Below are 24,050 nucleotides of genomic sequence, written 5' to 3' on the forward strand. Positions count from 1 at the left end.
GTAAGTGTTGGCCCACAGCCTGACATGGAGCACTGGAGACAGGCAGGAGGCGGAGAAACAAAAACAGCACCATGGGGGGAGATACAGAAGCACTCTGCGGGGAGGAGGGGCACGAGATTTTGATCACAGCACAGGGTACCTATTGATTGAATTATTAATAAAGATTAAATTGAATCACACATATCCTATATATGAAGGCAGGGGAATCGCATATACATTCATGCCAGTTTTTGTTTTTCAAGAGACGGCGATCTCGAACTTCCTAAACTCAAGGGGTCCTCTGGCCTCAGCCTCCTGAGTAGTTGGAACTATACGCACGTACCACGGTGCCTGGTTTAAGCCAGTTTTTAAACAACTTTAGTGAGATTTGCATTCCATAGAATTCATTCTTTTTTTTCCTTTTTTCCTTTTTTTTTTTGAGATGGAGTCTCTCTCTTGTCGCCTAGGCTAGAGTGTAATGGCACAATCTCGGCTCACTGCAACCTCCGCCTCCTGGGTTCAAGTGATTCTCCTGCCTCAGCCTCCTGAGTAGCTGGGATTACACCACCATGCCTGGCTAATTTTTGTATTTTTAGTAGAGACAAGGTTTCACCATGTTGGTCAGGCTGGTCTCGAACTCCTGACCTCGTGATCCGCCCACCTCAGCCTCTCAAAGTGCTGGGATTATAGGCGTGAGCCACCACGCCTGACCAGAATTCATTCTTATAAAGTGTACAATTCAGCGTTTTTCAGTATATTCACAGGATTGTGCAACCATCACGGCTATCTAAATTTAAAATATTTTCATTACTGCATTAGCAGTCACTTTGTTCTCTTCTCCTCCAACCTTTGGCAGCCACCGGCCTTCTATTTCTGTGTTCTGGACCTGTCGCTTAAAGGGAATCATACAGTGTGTGGTCTTTGTGATTGGTGTCTTTCACTTAGCCTAGTGTTTTCAAGGTTCCTCTGTGTCATGGTGTGTATCAGCACTTCCTCCCTTTTTGTTCCCGAATACCGTACTGCATTATATGGATATACCACATTTTGTTTATCCATTCATCATTTTGGTTCGTTCTACTTCGTGGCTACCACTGAGTCATTGGAAATGTGACGCAAGGCTCAAGGCTGATGGGGTTTCCTCGCTTCCAAAAAAGAGGTGATGTTGCCCACCTGGCAGGTGGGTATGAGGCTCAGCAATGGTACATGCATCTCATTTAGCTGGTCACTGTCAACTCCAAAAATGGGCCTTCCCCATTTCTGTGGCTGTTCTGTGCTGGTGTGCAAAGTGTAAGATGGTTAGTGTTCCTGTGTCTGAACTCATTATCCTAGCACCTGAGACCCTCCTCATGGGATAGCATCCCCCTGACTCCACCCGACAACCATCATTTCTCTTCAGTTTTCATTCCTGCCCAACTGGTTTCTTCGCAATCTATGCCCAGGGCCTCCAGCTTTCTCACCCTTGGGCCCTGCTGGGGCATCCAGCCTCTGCTCTTACATCCTCGGGTCACTGCAGGTCTCTGCCTGACCCTACCTTTCTTCCTCCGGACCTCATATTAGACCAGCTCCTCAGGCCTTTTTGGACATGACTGTCTCAAAGTGTTACTATGTATGGTTTTTTGTTTATGTGTGTGATTTTGTGTCTTTGATATCGTTGATTCACCTTATGGCCTCAACCAAACCCTCACTGTAACATGGCACAGGCAGTGCCATGTGACATCCTCGTCCCCAGCCTGCCCGGCGCAGCTCCACAGTGGGCTCTCTGTGAGTGCTGGCTGGCTCAGTGTCTGGGAGTTGTGAGCCCTTTGCCATGTAACTGGAGAGGGTGGAAGTGTGAATGGAGACACCTGCTCAGTTGTACAATGTTCTTTGGACAGGGGATCAGGTTTAAATCAGTTTGAAGCCTGCTTTACCACCCCCTGCCCCCACAATTGTTATTTCCTGAAAGCATATGGATGGCTGAGCTAGCTGAAAAATTACCCGAATTTTGATAAAAATTTGAACCATGGATTTCCTTTCTGACCATGCCTAGCTGTGTAAATTCCACAGGATAGTAATAGGTGCCCAGCCACCATCCAGCAAGACCTCTGATAAGGTCCATGCGGTGGGGCACCGGGGCAAGTGCTTCCCCTCCCTCCTGGTCATAGGCTTGAGCATGGGTAGCCAGGATGGGGGGTGGGTGCAACTTGAGATAAGCAAATCGACAACAATGAGGTACGCCCTGCCCGGCTCTTTGTCCTCTTGTCAGCTTGTGATTTCCCGATGGATCAGGTAATCCCCAGTAGCAGATAACTCGGTTGAATTTTTTCACTGCCTCTCTGTTATCTGTATTCATTGTCTGCCTACATAGTAGTGAACAGAGAAAAAAAGAACATTAAAATAGGAAGCTGGGAATGGCAGGAAGAGGGACTGTAGGCCTGGTAAACAAAAGTTGGCTGTAACATGAGCCAGGATATGGAAGCGTGACCAATACTTTGGACTCTCTCAGTGCTGGCCCTCAGCGGTTCCTGGCTCTCTTCCCTCTTTCGCTGTCACCAGCCACGTTTAGGTCAGTCTTTGTTTTTGGCTGTTGTTCCTGAAGGCACATTTATCAGGTGGATCTCTTAAAATCAGGGTTAGGGATTGGAAGTCTAGCTGGGACAATTCCTGTGAAGACAGACTTCCCTCTGATGAAATATTTACTAGCTTTTGTAGGAAGCCATCTCCTTCTCTTTGCTGTGATAAGAGGTGCTCCCCACCTTTCTGCCTCATGGCAAGGGTTGAAAATGATGGTATTTGTAGGGCATACTGGAGTGAGCCAACAGGCTGGAGGCAGCCAACCCTGGGCATGCAAAGAAGCACCGGTTGGAAGCTCTGGTGTAGCTCTCCTGCAGCAGCAGTCCAGGCCCTGGGACATCTGAGTTTGAGGCGTCAATCCTCCGCTGACTGACCACATGTTTACCCCGCAGCCTGTTGTGGTATGAAATGAGATCTGGAGCACCTGAGCTCACCAGTATCTGCAGGTAGATGATTATTTAATACCTTCTTCCCATACATCTTCATGGTCAGGAGACTGGACCTTGGCAATTCTGTTGTTAGACAGCTCCACTTGTAGGAAATTTCTCCCTTATATTTAGCTGTTGTTTTCTCCTCCATTCCACTGTCTGGAGTCCCCATGGCAAGTTCACATCCTCTTTCATGTCCCTGGCTCCAAACGCTTTGGTGTCTCCAGGTAAGTAGTTCTCACTTGGGCTATGACCCTCTCATCCTTCATTATCCTAGAAAAATAATGCTTTTCTGAAAGTTGTATATTCCATGGGAAAATCAGTAGATTTTGGAAGCCTGCCATCTTAGTCCGTTCTGGCTGCTATAACAAAGTGCTGGCCAGGCGCAGTGGTTCACGCCTGTAATCCCAGGACTTTGGGAGGCCGAGGCAGGCAGATCAGTTGAAGTCAGGAGTTCAAAACCAGCCTGGCCAACATGGTGAAACCTCGTCTCTACTAAAAATACAAAAATTAGCCAGGTGTGGTGGCGGGCACCTGTAATCCAAGTTACTCAGGAGACTGAGGCAGGAGAATCGCTTAAACCCAGGTGGTGAAGGTTTCAGTGAGCTGAGGTCACACCACTGTACTCCAGCCTGGTTGACAGAGCGAGACTCTGTCTCAAAAAAAACAAAAGCAAAAACAAAAACAAAAAACCAACCACAAAGTGCCAGAGGGTGGGTGGACTATATAAATTGCAGACTTTTATTCTCATAGTTTGGGAGGATAGAGGGTGAGATCAGGGTGCTGGCATGGTCGGGGTTTGGTGAGGGCCCTCTTCCAAGTTGCAGACTGCTGACTTCTTGCTTTCCTCATACAGTGGAAAGAGAACAAGCCAGCTCTCTGGCCTCTTCTTATAACCTCTTCTTATAAGGGCACTAATCCCATTCATCACGGCTCCACCCTCATGACCTAATTACCCCCCAAAGGCCCCCCCTCCAAATACCATCACATTGGGGATTGAATTTCAACATAGGAATTTGGTGGCAGGGGTGTGGGGCACAAACCCCTTATATATTTGCCATATGTTTCTTTTAAATTTTTAAGTATAAAGGCAACATCCACCACATTATATAAAAAAGAGACCTGGTGTGGTGGCTCATGCCTGTATTCCCAGCACTTTGGGAGGTCGAGGAAGAAGGATCACTTATGCCCAGGAGTTTGAAAATGGCCTGGGCAAGAAAACAAGACCCCAGCTCTACAAAAAAATAATAAAAAACTAGCCAGGTGTGGTGGTGCATGTCTGCAGTCCCAGCTACTCGGGAGTCTGAGGCAGAAGGATTGCTTGAGCCCAGGAGTTTGAGGCAGCAGTGAGCCATGATTGCGCCACTGCACTCCAGCCTGGGCAACAGAGCAATACCCTGTCTCTAAAAAATAAAGAAATGAAAAAAGGGAAAAGACGATTATAACCCTACCATCTAACCTGTTTTCATTTGAGTCTTATCTTTGTCTTTATTCTGATGAATTCATATTATATATAGTTATAATCAGAGCATATGTATACCGTTTTGGTGGTTTATTCATTTCACTATATAATAATTACTCTCAATGTTCTAGGCATTGTAAGGTGAAGACAACAGAACACAGATATCATGTAGCTGCAGTAAGCATTGGGATGGCTGCACACCATTCTGTGGAACGGATATAGAGTCATTTGTTAACCAGTGATACTGACAGAGAGCAAGCACATCAGTGAAGACAGGAGCAGGGCCCCCAACCCCTAGAAAAAGCAGGGACCTTGCCAGGTGAGGAAAAAAATGGTGTGAGGTAGGGCTACACTGCGCTCTCAGAGATGTTTCCATGGACAGTAAGCTGTTTAGAGGAGAAAGGAATAAGCTTTTGAGCCATTTGAATTATTTAGAGGAAAAAAGCATAGTGCCTTTCTTACACGCTTTTCAGAATTTCCTGTGTTTTCACCTGTCATTTGCTGGTTACTGTTTGGGCTTCCTTTCTTGGTGGTAAACACAGTTTGTTTTGTTTAGCCATTTCCTTCCCCCTCGAATACCAACACTGATCGATTCAGTCTTCGCCTGAGTCATACATGGTTCATGTATCTCTTTCCTTTTATCTATCTCCCCTTAATTCACGCTATTTACTGAACTCCTCCTGTGCACCCAAGGCTCCAGAAGGAGCTGGAGAAGGGGCAGGGTGGCAGGGGTGGGAAGGGGACAACTGTGTGGAAAGTCAGCAGGGCTGGAATCCTGGCATCTAGGCCCTTTCACGCTCCTGCTCAGAGGGCTCACTCTCTCCAGGCCAGGAATGCTGATATTTAATGAGCACTTACTAGATGGTTATTTGTCCATTTTATAGACAGGGAAATTGAGGCCTGCCAGTGTTAACTGACCTTTCTAAGGCCTGGAATCTGAAGTTGGTGCAGCCTCACTGAAGCCGTGGCTTAGCCATGGTTGCCACCCATCCTATCTGAGCTTTGAGAACCATGGAGACAAGACAGGCAGGGCTGTGTTTTTAGACACTCTTGTCTTAGGTGTCTCAAGGTGGGGGTCACTTTGGAGCCTCAGCCAACCCTACTGTGATTGGATCTTCTGCCTATGGCCTGTTTCAAGGGGAAGTGGAGTTTGGGGAGACAGTCAAGAGGATGGATAGAAGAAAGGGGCTGGTTAACCTGAGAGGAGAGAAAGTACCCGCCCGTCAGAGCCTGGGGCTGATAAGGGAGGGCTCCTGGAAGACAGAGCTGATGCTTCTCTCCACCTCTGAGCTGCTTTCCCTCCAGAACCACTGGCTTCTGCAGGCGTTGTCGTCTTTTGCTCCTTAACAGCAAAAAGAGACTAATTGCCTTTATTGCCATGTTAAAATCAATAGAGCCACTCACCCTGAATTCAAAATAATACTGACCTAGGGAATTAAATTGGGACCACCTGTGGTTTGTTTCCTACTAGAACAGTTTCTTGTTTCCCTTGGAATGAAACACAGCCCGAGTCCTGGAGGAATAGTTCTCAAATGCACCCGGATCACCTGGAGAGCCTGTTAACACACAAGCTGGGCTCCACTCCGAGAGTGTTTGATTCGGCGATTCTGGGGTGGGGTCCTGAGAATTTGTATTTCTAAGTTCTCAGGTGATGCAGATGCTGCTGGTCCCAGATGGGACTCTGAGAACCTCTATACTAGGTCATCTCTCAGATTTGGGCCTTTGTTCTCATCTTCCCCCTCCAAAACCTAACATAATCCACTACATGTGGTAGAGAGCCATCTAAAAGAGAGTTTCAGTCAAGGGGCTCTGGCTGAGTCCTGGAGCTGAACTGCCCCCTCCCTTGCTCTGCTCACATCCTTTGCCCCTGAGGCTGAAACCCTCCATTACCTGCTGCTATGCAGGGATTAGGATTAGAACAGGGCTGAGTGGGCTGGTACGGGGAGGGCCCTGCTGTAGTGTTGGTTTAGCTCCTTTTAGCACAAGGAATTTGATGAGCTAAGCATTTTCCATGGCAAGTGCATAAAAAAGATTTCTTACCCTTTTTTGAAAGAGAGAAATATATCCTTTCTCTTGAGTCATCACTATTGTTAGTTGCTGAATGAAAAAAAAAAGGCTTAAAGCTCTGGTCTTTGAACACTTTTCTCTGGGTGCCTTTCTCAAGCTGTAGAAGATCTCTCGGGTTAATTTTTAATAATTGTTTTTTGTTTTTTGTTTTTTGTTTTGAGACGGAGTCTCGCTGTGTCTCCCAGGCTGGATTGCGGTGGCGTGATCTCAGCTCACTGCAAGCTCCGCCTCCCGGGTTCACGCCATTCTCCCGCCTCAGCCTCCCAAGTAGCTGACACTACAGGCGCCCGCCACCTCGCCCGGCTAGTTTTTTGTATTTTTAGTAGAGACGGGGTTTCACCATGTTAGCCAGGATAGTCTCGATCTCCTGACCTCGTGATCCACCCGCCTCGGCCTCCCAAAGTGCTGGGATTACAGGCTTGAGCCACCGCGCCCGGCCAATTTTTAATAATTGTTAATGGCTTCACACATAGGGGGCATCTTGCCCTCCTGTGTAGGGTGTCACTGCCCAGGACATGGCTTAGCCGGGTTCTGGGAACAGCTGCAAGGACTGATGGAGAAAGGGGCAGGAGGCACCAGCTGGGGCGAGGGCTGAGAAGATCTCCTTTGAGAGATGGGGAGGGAGATGTGAGGCTGAGAATCTGGTATTGAGTTTCTAAACTTCTGATCTGCAAAGCCGTTGTTTTTTGTTTTTTTTTTTTTAATTACTTTTTTTTTACCTTTTTTTTTTTTTGTAAAGACAAGATCTTGCTATGTTGTATGTTACCCAGGCTGGTCTTGAGCTCCTGGCCTCAAGCGATTGTCCCTCCTTGGCCTCCCATAATGTTGGGATTACAGATGTGAGCTACCACACCCCAAAGTGCTCTTTTTGTTGAACAGTGTGTGAGCCCAGCTACCTGGAGGGTGTGTCTACCTGCCTCATGACGGCTACATCCCACACATTATCATACCCCTCAAATGTGCCTTCCAACCCCACACAGATTTCTTGTGGTTCCCATCCTGGTGAATCTTCTCGGTTATCCACATTAAAGACCTCAGTGGAATCTTCCACACCACCTGGCTCACGATGGTCTCTGCTCCTTACCTTTCACATTCTTCAGAGGCTAGTGACCTCCTAAAGTGAAGATTGAGGAAATAACAACCATGATAAGAGTTACAGCTGACCCTGGAGTGTTTCCTATGCACCAGGAGCCTGTTCCAAGTAGCTGTATTTATTCACTCACGTCATCTGTAGCAGCCCCAATACGTAGGTTAGGGCCTATCACTAGCCCCATTTATAGGTGAGGTAGCTGAGGTGCTGGGAGGTTGCATGATGTGCCGAGCGTCTCACAGCCAGCAAATAGCAAGTAGCTAGACTGCTTCCTACCTGGCAGATCTGAAGCACATGATTCCTAGCCGCAGCCTTGCTAAGGGCCCCTAACAGATGGTGGCCTTCCCCTGGCATCCAGAGTGGCTCTGCTGACTGAAGTCAGTTGTTTCTCCTCTGCAGTTCCTGACGGAAAGAGAAAAGGGGGAGGCTGGTGGGTTCAGGTTTCATAGACCTAAGAGGCCAGCTGCCCTGTGGCCCCTGCTGAGTCAGGGCTTCTTTTGGGGGATTAGGGAGAAGAGTTGTGAGAGAAAGAGGTGCAGAGAGCAGGGAGCACCTGAGAGAGGGCTGGAAGAAATGGTAAACAGATGGACCCGCCCAACGAGAGTGGCCAGCATGTGCATGTAAGGGGCAGGCAGCGTGGAGGGAATGTATTCCTTGTCTAACTTGGCATATAGCCAAAAACTAGGTGTAAGTGAGTAAACCACAGCCTCCAAAACTGCCCCAGGGAAAGGCCCTGCTTTGGAAAGTAGAAGGAGGTATGAGAGGCTCCCAGAGGTACAGGTGTGCCTCCGTGCTGAGCCTGGGCCCACCTGCTGGGGACAGCAGGAAAAGGGAGCAAGTAACCCAGAGGAAAAAAGAACTATGTGTGTGACTGTGTGGTGGCCAGGAGAGGGTTCAGCACACAAGGGGAACCCCAGGCAGCTCCCAGAGCCAAGGGGAAGCATTCCTTTTTATAGTTGAATGATCCCAGGGGAGCAGAAGGCTGGCTGGAGGAGAGGAAGAGGAATTCTGCTTGGAGAAGAAAGTCTGGGACCAAACCGTGTCCCTAGCTAAGGTTACTGGTCCGTGTGTCTGCACCTTAAATCTAAGACCATTGGTTCCTTTGTGCCTGTGTATATCCTCAGGGAGGGTTTCCAGGGCGCTCATCTGGTGTTGCTCCTCTTCGGGGCACCTCACTCACTGACCATTAAGCAAGCATTGAGTGGGTGTCAATTTAACAAGTGTCTTGTGTTCGGTGCCAAGGCCAGGGGTATGTACAAGGCATGCTGAATGCAGTCCCTGCCACAAGATCCGTATTTCAATAGGGAGGGAGATGCAGAACTTTGTGTAAAACTGAAACCTTACCGGGCAGGCCCTGTGGTGTCTAAGGCCACACCAGGAGTCTCAGATCCTGCCAAAGGACAGGGGAAAAGGGAGCAGCTGGTGGACATGGTGAGGAGGCAGGATGGACGGGGTGCCTGAAGGAGTTAAGTGGGATTTCGGTTGGAGAGGAAAACCAAAGATGGCAGGGAGAGACGAGGCCCTCAAAACTGAACTTGCTGGTCAGATAGGAGATGGACATCCAAGCCTCTCCATGAGGTCTGGCACGTGGTCTGGGGCACGGTCTGTTCTGCAGCCATAGCCGCTGGCCTGCGGGACCTGCAGGAGAGTCTCTGATACTCACTCTTTGTGAGTTAAGGCCAGATGCAGGCTTCAGACACCTGTAACTGAGAAGCAGGTGGGTGCTGGCCTGGGGTGCCAGGGAGCTGAGGGTAGAAGGAATGTGTTAATGCCAGCAGCTGTTATCTGATCCTGGCCCTCTGTGACTTCCTCTTCACCCATTGTTAGCATACCAGCCAGACTGAAGGAATGAATGAAGTGGGTAGAGAGGTTCCCAGTCAGGCTGTTCCAGGCAGGATACGATAACCCGGGTTTTCTGCACTCCAGAGAGCTTGTGCTGCCAGCTTTTGATGCTAGAAAACCCCAGGTGGGAAATGACCCTTTGAGTAGACTGGATCTGAAGCTGGTGATGATGACTGCTTCAGTAGGGACAGAATAACCACTTTCAAAATAACACTCCAAATGGCTTAGCACAATACAAGATGATTTCTCTCTCCGTCACGGTCCAGTGCAAGTCTGCATCAGCGCTGCCTGTTCATTCAGGAACCCAGATCTTCCTGTCTAAGAGCTCTGCTGTCTTCCTGAGTGGTGGCTCCCACTTGGAGTGTCAGAAACACCTGAGGACTTGTGAAAATACCTTGCCGGGTCCCCACCTCCAGAGGAAAGGTCCTGAGAATCCGCATTGCCAACAAATTATCAGAGGATGCCAATGCTGCTGGTCCTTGGAGCACACTGAGAATCCCTGTTCTAGGGTTTCGTGGTTCCCCACTAGAGCATCTGCTTCAAGGGGTGAGAGAGAGCAGAAGTCGGACACAATGACCCCACTTCATTCCAAGGAAGCCTGAGAAATGTAGTCCTTTTGTGCGCCCAGGAGGAAAATCAAGTGGTATTGTCTGTGCCACAGTGAAAAGGGGCAGCACAGAGCCTGGTTTAACGTGGTCTCTGCCTGAAATACTAGATATCAAAATGCATTTCAAATGGATGGGCAAGTCAGCCAAGAGTGTCACTGACTCATAGGCATAAATGCCTTTCAAGAAGGAAGATCATGAATGGAGGTCATTACTAAATGTATAACTTGTCCTATTGTGCTGGCATCAAGGGGAGTCACCTAGGACTTGGGTTCCTAGGACGGATGGCCCGTGGTATCCCCAGTCCAAGCTTTATATCCTAGGCCTAGGGAAGAATGCGTCAGACAGTAGTCAGATCATTGTTGGACCTGATGGACTTTGCTTCTGACATTTCCATGATTTCGACATGGCTTTCTTGGTGTCTGTTGCCTGGTGTCTCTCAGAGCCCATAACCCTGCTGGCTTGAATAAGGCAGTAGGTGTTTTATATTCAGAATCTTAGCCATGGTGAATAAGCATGTCATATATAGTTCAGCCCTGATTTTGGGGAAAATCATCGGGTGAGTCAGCAGGTTTTATGCCTGTGCCCAGCATTCTGAAGGATGTAAGAGAACATGACTCCAGGATGTTTGGAGAGGCAAAAGCAACCCAAATAAAGTAAGCGAGGACTTAGTGCAGACTGCAAGTGTCTTGGCCAGAGGTGGCATTACAGAGCCCAGCTCATGATACAGAATGGCTCCAACAACTCCGTACTGCTCAACCCACTTCTGGAGCTTCAGGCTTAGTTATAGAAGCTGCAGTTTCACCAGCACTTAGACAAACAGATGACAGCAAGGGTCTGGGAGGCCTCCGCCTGGAGAAGAGGGAAGTCAAGGGGCATTTCAGCCTTTGAAATCTTTGTAAAGTTGGGTTGTGGTTGTGGGAAGAGAGGTGATATAAGGTGTAATTCCAGGAAGGAGAGCTAGGCCTAAGTTCTCCTCTCCTCAATGGAGTAAGGTTGATTTTTTTTTTTTTTTTTTTTTTTTTTTTTGAGACGGAGTCTCGCTCTGTCGCCCAGGCTGGAGTGCAGTGGCCGGATCTCAGCTCACTGCAAGCTCCGCCTCCCGGGTTCACGCCATTCTCCTGCCTCAGCCTCCCGAGTAGCTGGGACTACAGGCGCCCGCCACGTCGCCCGGTTAGTTTTTTTTTTTGTATTTTTTTTTTTTTAGTAGAGACGGGGTTTCACCGTGTTAGCCAGGATGCTCTCGATCTCCTGACCTCGTGATCTGCCCGTCTCGACCTCCCAAAGGAGGTTGATTTTTGTCTTGGGGTATGTGGGCACCAGAGCTGTTTAGACAGTTTGGCAGATTTCATGTTAAGGAAATGACTTTGGGAAGAAAAGCAGGTGTCCATGTGGGTTAGAAATCTAGAAGGGCATTTTCCATGGAGTGAGCCTTTAGCCAAGCTCTAAAGGCCAGGTAGGATCTGGGTGATCAGGAGGACGCTCCAGTCAGCAGATGGGCAGTGAGGCAGGGAAGAAGGGCGGGACCAGGCCTGGTATCAGAGCTGGGGCTGGCAGGGGAGAGGCAGCGTCCAGGAAAGTGGAATCCACCTGAAGACCGCGGAATCTTCCATGGGGAAGGTAACCCGGAAGCGGTTTCAGAAGTTTGGTTGTTAGTATTCAGATTGGGTATTGGAGGAGAATGAGGGGACAAGGGGCAAATGCAAGAGCCAGCTTTCAGGAAATAGGTCTATAGTCCTTGGTGGTTCTGGTGTCTAGACGATGATGGTGATTATGAAAAAGTCTCTTTGCAGTCCCAGCCCTCAGAGCATGCAGGTGGGAGGCCAGGTTCCTCACCTGGAGAGCCCCGCAGAAGATGATCTCATCAGCCTACCCCTTTCTTGGCCCGTCTTCATGGTGTATAAGGACAAGGCCGCAGCACTTGGACCCTCTCTCAGGGGGTGCTGCTGTGCTTAGACTGAGACGGTGGCCCTGCTGATGTTCCCTGCCCTTGCTATGGGGTGGGACAAGGCTAGGGAAACTAACGGCTGTGCTCCCCTCTCTTCTACCTGGGGTAGGTCTTCGCTGTTCAGTTTGGTCAGGCGGCCTGGGCAGTCCCATGAGTGATCCCTTCTCATCCTCACAGCACCCTTACAAGGCAAAGATTCTTAGCAGCCGATCTGTTTTGTTTCCGACTGAAGCGAGCTCAGAGAGTCAAGGGCCTGGCCCAGGGTGTCACAGCAAAGTTCAGTGACAGGTTCTGCCTGTGTCTCAGTTCTCTGACTCCACATCTAGAACTTGTTCTCTTCCCCCATTCAAGAGCTTTTATAGCCCCATATGAAGAATTTCATATTTCTTAGGAAAGTGACTACCTGGGCAAGGACTTAGCAACGCCTGAGAAATTAGCTTCAGGAGAGTGTGCCTTAGTAACATAAGTGTCATAATAACCAGCCTGTATTGAGGGTCTGCTCTGTGCCAGGCCAGCGTTTGAACTCATGAATCTGCATCACAGCATTTTTTTTAAAAGAGATGGTGTCTTGCTCTGTCACCCAGGCTGGAGTGCAGTGGTGCGATCATAGCTCACTGTAGCCTGAAACTCCTAGGCTAAAGCGATCCCCCCCGCCTCAGCCGCCCCATTAGCTGGGACTACAAGCAAGTGCCACCACACTCAGCAACATCACGTCTTACAGAAGAGGAAATGGGAGGCACAGAGAAGAGAGAGGTTAAATGAGCTGTCTGGGGTCACACAGGTGGAGCCAGTCTCAAGCAAGAGCCAGCCAGTAGAGTCTCACACTTAACCACAGGGCAGCCAGAGCTCCTCATGGAAGCTGGCTTGTTTACGTGGCCCGGCTCCAGAGAGGGTTGTCCTGTCTATCTCTGCTTGTGGGTTTTCTGGGTAGGCTGCATTAGAGAGAGAGGATATGTCTCAGCCTGACACACCACACACTGCTGAGGTTGTGGCAGCCCCTGGTTTGGGGTTAGGACGTCTTAGGAAGTGGCAGCTCACGCCTGTGGCGGGTTTTTGTGATGGGCTGATAGAGAGGAAAGTGGTCAGAACTGGGAGGGCCCTCACTGTGCGGGTAGCCCAATGTTGGTTGAGGCCTCCTAGTCTGTCTGTATGCACTGCTGCCTCATTTAACTTGAGGCTTATATCCTCGGAGCAGCCTGCCAGGAGATAGAAGTTTACCTCCCAGTCAGGAGACAATACAGGGAACTTTTTTTTTTTGAGAGGGAGTCTGGCTCTGTTGCCCAGGCTGGAGTGCAGTGGTGCCATCTCGGCTCATTCCAAGTTCCGCCTACCGGGTTCACGCCATTCTCCTGCCTCAGCCTCCTGAGTAGCTGGGACTATAGGTGCCTGCCACCATACCCGGCTAATTTTTTGTATGTTTTAGTAGAGAAGGGGTTTCATTGTGTTAGCCAGGATGGTCTCGATCTTCTGACCTTGTGATCTGCCCGCCTTGGCCTTCCAGACGTGAGCCACCGCCACAGGGGACTTTTTTTTTAGAGCTAGTTCAAAGTAACATGGAAAAGCTGAAGGTTCTCTGAGTCGCAGTGGCTCCTCCTTGCCATGAGGGGGCGCCATCCGGAGTCAGCGCTTCCTCTGAACACGTCCTGCTTGGATGGGACAGGCAGCCATGGTAGCCATAGAGCACATGGGCCTACACTGCTTGGATTTAAATTTTCACTCCTGTTGTTTCCATGATGAACATTCCCCAGTTTCTATGCCATAAATTTATAATTTGGGAAATATGATCACCACTACCATATGGCTCCCATTGTGTCTTCTAATTTAGCAAAGATGATAAATTTGTTTCTAGAAAGTTTTAGGGTTAAAAGCATTCAATTGGATTTGATTCGTTGGAAGTTGGTGATGTGCCTGATGTATCTGTAACAAGAATATCCCATTCTTCAACCATGCTGCACACAGAGTTAGAAGGAGTCCCAAAGAAGGCATTTGCCTGAATAATTCCATAAAACATCTATGTAAAAGAAGACATAAACGGAGGAAGGAAAATACTAGGTAGGTAATAAAGACATTTTTCATACTTTTATCCTGTTTGGAATATAAATTCTTTGTTCTCAGCTAGATTTGTACTATACTAATTGAGGAAAGATAACAACGAACCTCCACCCTTTGACATGTATATGCACTTCTTTTCTTTGCATGTAAATTGGTGGATACCGTGTATAAATGTCTGCAGGTGTTGGCTGAGTGTAGTTTGGTGAACATTCTCCATCCCCTGCCCCCAGCCCTGACTAAGATGCAGAACCAGATACACATTTTGGAAGAACTGACCTTAGTGTTGTCAAGTACGTGGAACTTGTCAGAACGTCATCTTTTTCCTCTTACCTCTCCCACCCTCATTCATTCTCCAAGTGCCCTTTTCATTTCACTTCCTTTTAGAGCTCCTCTCAGCTGTCGGCTAGAGAAGACCTGATACTCTGATTCACCCCAAGATTCAAAGCTCTCATTTTTATCTCTCACAAAAGAATTTTCTGGATGAACTGTTAAGCCAAAGGTATGACTATCTAATAGTGGAATTTCACTCATCTGGGACAGACTAGATGGGGAGATATTAAGGAAAGAGACTCTTCCTGGTGTACCCAGAATTATGGAACTCAGATGTCCCCATGTGCCCTATGTTTCTTGCTGAAAGTTTTTTGTTTTTTTTTTTTTTTTTGAGACGGAGTCTCGCTCTGTCGCCCAGGCTGGAGTGCAGTGGCCGGATCTCAGCTCACTGCAAGCTCCGCCTCCCGGGTTCACGCCATTCTCCTGCCTCAGCCTCCCGAGTAGCTGGGACTATAGGCGCCCGCCACCTCGCCCGGCTAGTTTTTTGTATGTTTTTAGTAGAGACGGGGTTTCACCGTGTTAGCCAGGATGGTCTCGATCTCCTGACCTCGTGATCCGCCCGTCTCGGCCTCCCAAAGTGCTGGGATTACAGGCGTGAGCCACCGCGCCCGGCCTGAAAGTTTTATAGTTTTGTGTTTTACATTTAAGTCTTAAGTCTTACGTTTAAGATCCATTTTGAATTACTTTTCGTATAAGGTGTAATGTTTAGGTTGAGGTTGATTTTCTTTTTCCCCCTCCTGTGGATGTCCGCTTGTTGTAGCACACTTTGTTGAAAGGACTATACCTCACCATTGAATTGTTTTTACACCTTTGTAAAAAAGCAGGTGGGCAGTTTGTGTTCCCTATCGTGTTCCGTTGATCTCCATGTGTAGCCCTCTACCAAGACCATGCTGTCAGTTACTGGAGCTATATAGTAAGCCTTAACACTGGGAAGAGAGATTCCTTTATTCTTTTTCAAAATAGTTTTGGCTCTTCTAGGGCCTTTCTCTTGTGTTCACAAAGAAACTTATACATGTGAATATTCATAGCACCTTCATTCAAAATAGCCTCAGTCTGGAAACTATCCAGATGTTCTTCAGTGGTGTATGGTTGACCAAACTGTGGTGTATCTACACCATGGAATACAGCAATAAAAAAGAACAAATTATTGATCACATACAACAATATAGGTGAGCCTCAAGGAAATGATGCTGAACGAAAAAGTCAATCTCCAAAGGTTATATACTATATTTGCCATTTATATAACATTCGTGAAATAACAAAATTATAGAGAGGGGGAACAGATGAGTGGTTGCCAGGGGCTAAGGATGGGGAGAATAAAGGAGAGGTATTGCTCAAAAGGGGTAGCGTGAGAGAATCTGGTGGTGATGGTACAGTTTAGTATTTTGATTGTGGTTGTTACACAAAGCTACACATGTGACAAAATTGCATAGGGCTACACACATGCACACACACACACACACACACACGAGTGTTTGTAAAACTGGTGAAATCTGAGTAAGTTCTGTGGAGTGTGCCAATGTCAATATCCTAGTTTTGATAGCATGCTAGTTAGCTATGCAAGATGTTAACATCGGGGGAGGCTAGGCTGGATGCTTGGAACCTCCCTGTACACTTTTTTTTCAACTCCCTATGAATCTATAATTATTTTGAAATAAAAAGTTAAAACAAAACAATACTACATTCTGTTTATGTCACATCAAGAATGACAAACCTGTAAAAATACGCATATATGGTTGCCTCTGCAAAAGGAGGCTTCATCTGATTTCTTAACATTTTATTTCTTTTAAAAACCTGGTCTTGAAGCAAACATAACAAATGTTAACATTTGTGAAGTTAGGATGATAGATTTTATTTGTTGTATTTTTACTTGTCCTTTTTAATGTATGTGAATCATTTCATTATTTAAAAAATAAATGTAAACAAAAGCAATAATTATGCCAGGGTATGTATCTCCCTGTTATCTTGATCCACTCAAAAAAGTGGTCTGAATGTTTAATATTTCCTTAGTAAACTGCTACTTGGTCACAGGCTTCTCTCCATGAATTACTAACTCGGGGTTGGGAAGCCTAAGAACATAATCCATCTTTTTTATTATGACAAGCTAATTTAATTTTAATTGGTCCTTATAGTATTGCATTATGAGGAGGAACTATCTTTAATTATGTTTTTGGGGGGATGTTTCTAACATAATGTGATCTCAGAAGCAGAGCATTGTCCCTCCCAAAGTAGCCACCTGACTGTGAATTTAAAATATTTGTGTGCAACAGTGTAAATAGACTTCTCTGCTCCTCCAACTGGTGGAGCCTGCCCTTCCCCCTGAAGCAATTAAAAGAATTCCAGGTGGGTGGTTCTCCCCTTCCAGGTCCTATTTAAAAATACAAATGTCGCTTCGAGGATTTTTTTTTTCCTGGAATATACCAAGTGAGTGACACAAGAATTGGGACTCTCCATTCCTGATTTAAATATTGGCCATGTCCTTTCGAGATCGTTTTTCTTGGTGACATGTTAAACAATCTCAGGTCAGTTTGCGTCCTTAAAGATCACTGTGGATGTCAGGAATGCTGCTAACAGATGTACACGATGGGCACACGGAGGCGCCCTTCAGCACCTTTGGCTCAGATCCCCATCCTGCTCTTAAAGAAAAGGGCATTCTGTTATTTGTTTGTTGGATTTTAATTTCTGCCTCTAGCCCTCTTAAGGCTTCTCCATTTAGTGCCATCCTCTGCTGCAGTTACCACCATCGGGGGTGGGAGTGGGGGTGGGGGTGCTGTACAGTTGGCGGCCAAGGATGCCGTTGAAAAGTGGAGAAGTCTTCACAGTGCTCTTTGTGGAAGGACGCCTCCCTTCCCGTGGACAAACCCCGGGGCTGGAGCCCTCCCGGCTGCCCAGTGGCTTTTGTGTGTGTGCAGCTTTCAGCTCCTGTCCATCAGGCTGAAAGGGCCCATTCAGGGGCATTCATGCGCCTCTGAGACCCCGGCCGCCTGGACACAATCAGCTGAGAGGGGCGCTGCGAGCCCTGCACATGAGAATGCGCCCACTCGGCCTGCCTCCAATTGTTTGGAGGAGCCCAGGGCCCGGGAGTGAGCCCAGAGGAATGACACTGGACAGCCACTTGGGGTTCATTCATTCCGTGCACTTGGAGCCTCTGGAAGGGAGGGGTGGGAATCCCTTGCAGTGAGCTGGGAATGAGCAAGTTCAGGGCTGCTAGGGCTAATCTTTGGTCCTGACCTTCAGCTTTTATCTCTGTGTACACCTCTTGAAGCCCCTGCTGAAGGGTAGAGACCTTGTCTTCTTTATCTTTATGGTTCCACATACCTGAGGCCCTCAGTAAGCCCTTGTTGAAGGAGTGAACTGAATGGCTGCTCCTTTCATGTAGCTCCAGGCACACTGATGTGTACTTCACTATCCTTCGAGTAGGCCACAGAATATTCTGCCTCTTGGGGTGTGATCAACCTACTGAAAAGACTGGAATCACCTCTTAGTTCAAAGAGAGTAGACTTTGAGATCTTGGAGGGAGGAAGGACATTTTCAGGGTGGGAAGTTGCCGTAGAACAGGGTGCTTGCTGATGGCCAGGGATCTGCATTTGGAATTTGAGAGGCTGAGTAAGGAGCACCATAGGCCTCTGCAGAGGCCAGCCTTGGGTGGCTGGTTTGCAGGAAGGGGCAGGACCTGGTGCTGACTTGGAACCAGTGATGGTAGATGTGGAGATGGGAGAATGGACTTCATGGTCACCCTGTAACTTGTACCATTTGGCAGCCAACACCCTCGGAACCTCTGGCACCTGATGACTGACCTAGGAATGTAGGGGAATGAAAAGCACAGGCCAAGATGCTAAGGAGCCTTTGTGTTCCTCAGTTTTAAAAAATTTTGTTTAAGGATCACAGCAGCAGCAATCGCAGTCGTAGCCAAAGAAATAGTAGAATCTTCTGTTTATTGGGAACTTACTGGACTAAGAGCTTTGTACATAGTACTTCACTGACTTAAGCTGTTCTGTTGTGATATACGCCCATGTATGAGTGGTAAGTGCTGTAGGCACTTTAAGGTAGGAAAGGTTATTATTCCCATTTATGGATGCAATACCTGAGGTTCAGAAATACTAAGTGGCTTCCCAAGGTGAGTGGCAGAGCTTCAGTGGAAACAGGGGCTTAGACTCTTAGCAACTCAGGTGAGGGCTGCTGCCAGCATTAATGACTCTGGTGCAGTGAACTGAGTTATCTTTGTAATTTCTCCTTCAGTTTTAAGTGTTAAGAAAGAAGGAAGAAAAGGAAACATACCTCTGCTAGTCTTTAAGAGCCTTATAACTTAGTTGGAGAAACGTAGCACACAATATAGAAACACCTTCCAGGCTGCCAGTGCTGAGTGGCGGTATCCATGCTGAGGACAGGTAGGGAAAAGCTTTCCTACTTGTCACATACCCTGGGGAGGTGATCACAAACCCACTGCATGACCTTCCTCCCAAGGAAGGAGTTAGGTTGCCCCATGGCTAAGGGAGGGATGTAGAACCACTTAACATGACATTGGTTTCAAACCATCTGGTCCCACCAGCTTCTTCTGTTAGGCACAGGTGTTATGTGACATCTCACAGACCCTGATCTGGTGCCAGCCTAGGCCAGATCACCAAATCCTGCCTGGCCTTAGCTTCCTGCACTATGCAATGGTACAGAAATGGGATGGCGCCTCTCATAGGGTTAGTTAGTATTTGCATACTGTGTGCTCTGTACTATTCTGTTTAGTGCATTTAGAAGTTGATTTCCTTGGCTGGGCACGGTGACTCATGCCTGTAACCCCAGCACTTTCGGAGGCTGAGGAGGGCAGATCATGAGGTCAGGAGTGTGAGACCAGCCTGGTCAACATGGTGAAACTCTGTCTCTACTAAAAATACAAAAATTAGCCAGGTGTGGTGACAGGCACCTGTAATCCCAGCTACTCAGAAGGCTGAGGCAGGAGAATCACTTGAAACTGGAAGGCGGAGATTGCAGTGCGCTGGGACTGCGGCACTGCACTTCAGCCTGGGCAACAAGTGAAACTGTCTCAAAAAAAAAAAAAAAAAAAGTTGATTTCCTCATTGGATGTGACCAACTTCCTACAGAGGGAAGAAACTTCATATTCAGGTCCCTAGGATAAAGCTTTTCATAGGGAGGGGATGAGAATTTAACTCCAGGTCACCAAGAGAAGTCATTTTGCAGCATGGAATTCGGTACACTTTTGTTTTCACTATGGTCCCAGAATCCTTTGTCCTCTGCCAAGGGGACACTGTGCTGCATAGGGCTGGGTGTTCCAGCTATGTAGCCCTGTGCCTGATGGCAGGTGCAGCCACAGTTAGCTGAGGGGCAGTGGTTTCCATTCAGAGGTCTGTTTCCTTCTACCCTATTTCACCCTAATGAAGATATGTCATCTTGCAAATGACTACATGTTTTCTATCCTCCTCATTTCTAATCCTGAATTTAAGCATTGGAAAGAGCTTGAGCAAATCAGTCAGCTACCGCTCCCCCACCAAACTCAAGTCTAGTCATCTGCAAAATGGGGCTAGCAGTGAAAACAGTATGAGTTAAATGAGTTGATACATGTCAAACATGTAGAGCTCTAATTTTTTTTTTTTTTTTTTTTTTTTGAGACAGAGTCTCCATCTGTTGCCCAGGCAATGGTGTGATCCTGACTCACTGCAGCCTCCGCCTCCTGGGTTCAAACGATTCTCATGCCTCAGCCTCCTGGGTAGTTGGGATTACAGGCATATATGCCCGACTGATTTCTGTATTTTTAGTAGAGATGGGGTTTCAGCATGTTGTCCAGGCTGGTCTTGAACTCCTGGCCTCAGGTGATCCACCTGCCTCGGCCTCCCAAAGTACTGGGATTACACGTGTGAGCTGCAGCACGTGGCCTGACTAATATTTTTTCTTTTTCTTTTTTTTTTTTTTTTTTTTTGAGACAGAGTCTTGCTCTTTCACCCAGGCTGGACTGCAGTGGCACTATCTCGGCTCACTGCAAGCTCCGCCTCCCGGGTTCATGCCATTCTCCTGCCTCAGCCTCCCAAGTAGCTAGGACTACAGGCACCCGCCACAAAGCCTGGCTAATTTTTTGTATTTTTAGTAGAGACGGGGTTTCACCATGTTAGGCAGGTGGTCTCGAACTCCTGACCTTGTGATCCGCCCGCCTCAGCCTCCCAAAGTGCTGGGATTACAGGCATGAGCCACCATGTCCGGCTTTTTTTTTTTTTTTTTTTTTTTTTTAAAGAAACAATGTCTACCTCTGTTGCCCAGGCTGAAGCGCAGTGGTGTGATCACAGCTCATTGCAACTTTGAACTCCTGGGCTCAAGCGATCCTCCTGCCTCAGCCTCCCGAGTAACTGGGACTACAGGCATGCACTATGATCCTTGACTAATTTTAAAATTTTTTTTGTAGAGAAATTTTTGTTTCTCAACCAAGTTTTTGTTGCCCAGGCTGGTCTTGAGCTCATGGCCTCAGGCAGTCCTCCCACCTCAGCCTCATAAAGCACCGGGATTACAGGCATAAGCCACTGTGCCCGGTCCGTCTGACTTACCTAATTGGGTAATCACTCAATAAAATGAAGTTCTTATTTTTTCATTTGAATTAATTGTATCGATACCTGGGAGAAGCCAAAGGTTGCTTTGGTAGTTGTGACTCCATTGACTAACCCCCTTTGCTGTCCTTAATATTTATGTAGAGCACTCAGGCTAAAATGCCCATGGCTTCCCTGTCCTTTTATCCTCATGGGTGATGGAGAGTAAAGCACAGAGGGCCAAGTGACTTGTCCAATTTGCGTAGACAGTAACAGTTCCCCATACAGGGCTGTTTCCACAGCTGAGGAGCCAAAGTCTCAGGCAGGTCTCAAAGCTGGCAAGTTTAGACTAAGTGATATTTTGTCTGGGTGGGATTCTGATTGTGCATTTTTCTTTTTTCTTGCTCTAAAGGACATTATTAGGGCCGGGTGCAGTGGCTCATGCCTGTAATCTTAGCACTTTCGGAGGCCAAGGTGGGAGAATTGCTTGACCCCAGGAGTTCAAGACCAGCCTAGGCAACAAAGCGAGGCAGGAGAATTGCTTGAAACTGGAAGGCGGAGATTGCAGTGCGCTGGGACTGCGGCACTGCACTTCAGCCTGGGCAACAAGGGTGAAACTGTCTCAAAAAAAAAAAAAAAAGTTGATTTCCTCATTGGATGTGACCAATGGCTGAGGCGGGAGGATCACTGGAGCCCGAGAGGTCAAGGCTGCAATGAGTTGTGATTGCGCCACTGCACTTCATCCTGGGTGACAGGGCAAGGAGACACTGTCTCAAAAAAATATAAATAAATAAATAAATAAATAAATAAATAAATAAAAATGAATAAGTGAATTAATAGAGGACATTATCAGTACAACTGGCAGCATTTGAATAAAGTCTGTGGATCGAGTGATAGTATTCTACCAGCAGTAATTTTCTGTTCTTTGTTCCTTCTCCTCTGCCACTACTCCACTTGACTAGCATTAAAAAAATAAAAAGCAATTAAAATAAATAAGATGGCAATTTTATGACTAGGTAAACTGGTAATGTAAGAGAATATCTTTTTTGGGAAATATACACAGAAGTATTTAGACAAAAGGGGGCATCATGTGTACATCTTGCTCTCAAATGGTTTGGGGGAAAATGCATATGGAGAGGGAGAGAAAGATAAAGTAAGTGTAGTTAAATGTTAACATTTGGGGTATTTAGGTGAGGGGTATGTGGAAGTTCATTTTACTATTCTTGCAAACTTTATGTAAGTCTGAAATTATTTTAGTATTTAAAAGTTAAAAAAAAAAAAAAAAGGCCTCCTCTGGCCAAGGTGGTAGGAGGGTTAATATGAAAAGATGGGAGAGGGGCTGTGTGATGGAGAGGGGTGGGGTAGAACCCTGGAAGGTGAACCCCTGGGAGTGGAGGGCTGAAGACATGTGAATGAAGAGAGGAGAAGAGGGGGAATAAACCATATAAGAAAAGTCCCTGAACAGGGCACCATCCCACCGAGACAGGAGGGATTGCCTTCAGGAAATGATGTGGGCAGACTCTAAGGCATTGCCAAGTTGGAATTACAGAATTCAGGAGTGGTGGCTCACACCTGTAATACCAGCACTTTGGGAGGCCAAGGCGTGTGGATCACTTGAGGCCAGGAGTTTGAGACCAGCTTGGTCAACATGACAAAACCCCATCTCTACTAAAAATACAAAAATTAGCCGGGCGTAGTGGTGCACACCTGTAATCCCAGCTACTTGGGAGGCTGAGGTAGGACAATCAGGCTGATAATGAGCCAAGAGAAGAGAAGAAACCAAGTCTGCAAAGAGAAATATCATGAATTTGGACCTTGGAGAATGAAAATTGTAGGAAAAGTAGGCAGGGTGGATGGGCAGGGAAACCCAAAGCATGGTCGGGGGTCCTCTGAGGATGATGGGGATCCTGCGACTAAGGCCAGCCAAACCTGAGTCTAGAATTGTGTGCCCCCAGGTGCCCTTGAGCCCAGGGTAAATAGCTGCTGTGATTACAGCAAGCGGCAGTGTGTGCCATCTCACAGTAAACACGCCAGGAGTGGGTTCTCACAGAAGAATCAGGAGGAAACCCCTGGCATGAGATTTGGAGCGGAATCCCCCTCAGGTTCTTGGGTGGTGGCAGCAGCTGCTGTGGAGTCTCTGTTGCAATCCTTTGGTTCGCAAGCACACTGGTTCAAGTTTAATCACCACAAAAATGCTGCTTTGTGTGAAAATAATACATGAGTAGTCCTTATTGCAAAAGGTTCAAAGCAAACAGAAGGAATACATCAGAGGCCTCTTTCAGCTCCACCCCCTAGTCCCACCACTGAGGTAACAGGTGTGGACAGTTCATCTCCCTACAGTCCTTTTTCACTACGCCCTGTGGCGTAGTGGCTAGGACTACGGGCTTTGGAGCAAGATCATCTGGGTTCACAAACTACCTCCACTACCTACAAACTTTGTAACCTTGAGCAAGTTACCTACCCTTTTTCTATGCCTACGTTTACTCATCTGTAAAGTCAGGATAATAACAAAATAATCCCAACTGTTATTATCCTGATAGGGTTGTCATGGAGACTGAATGAGTTGGTAGGTGAAAAGAACCAGCACCTGGCACAGTCAGTGCTCAAGAAATGTTAGTGTGCGCGGGATGCTCATGCCTGTAATTGCAACACTTTGGGAGGCTGTGGCGGGAGGATCACTGGAGCCTGAGAGGTCAAGGCTGCAATGAGTTGTGATTGCGCCACTGCATTTCATCCTGGGTGACAGGGCAAGGAGACACTGTCTCAAACAAATAAATAAGATCTCATTACATATGAAGACAGATTTTCTTGCTGGCTTGCTTGTTTGCTTGCTTTTTTGCTTTCCTTTCTTTCTTTTTTTCCTTCTTTCTTTTTTTGAGACAGGGTCTCACTCTGTTGCCCAAGCTGGAGTGCAGTGGGGGGATCATGGCTCACTGCAGCCTCAACCTCCCAGACTCAGGAGATCCTCTCACTATAACCCCCAGAGTAGCTGGGACTACAGGGGCACACCACCACCCTCGGCCAGTTTTTATATTTTTTTGTAAAGATGGGTTCTTGCCATGTTGCCCAGACTGGTCTTGTAATCCTGGGCTCAAGCCATCCTCCTGCCTTGGCCTCCCAAACTGCTGGGATTAGAGGTGTGAGCCACCATGCCTGGCACTATTTTCTTTCTT

General features: G+C 47.3%; 1 protein-coding gene and 1 long non-coding RNA gene across 3 annotated transcripts in view; both read left to right on the plus strand.

Moving 5' to 3' along the window:
- LOC105465371 (transcription factor 7 like 1) overlaps positions 1-24,050 on the plus strand; it is a 181,052-nt gene that overhangs the window by 39,980 nt on the left and 117,022 nt on the right. The gene's annotated exons all lie outside the window — the stretch shown is intronic.
- Positions 1-24,050, plus strand: part of LOC139357917 (uncharacterized) — a 49,842-nt gene continuing 25,792 nt past the window's right edge. Inside the window, exon 1 of the long non-coding RNA XR_011611956.1 lies at positions 1-24,050. This exon is cut by the window's right edge and continues 18,487 nt beyond it. This is a non-coding gene — a long non-coding RNA (uncharacterized lncRNA).

This window comes from Macaca nemestrina, chromosome 13 (assembly GCF_043159975.1).
Source record: "Macaca nemestrina isolate mMacNem1 chromosome 13, mMacNem.hap1, whole genome shotgun sequence".
In the NCBI taxonomy this organism is placed as follows: Eukaryota; Metazoa; Chordata; class Mammalia; order Primates; family Cercopithecidae; genus Macaca; species Macaca nemestrina.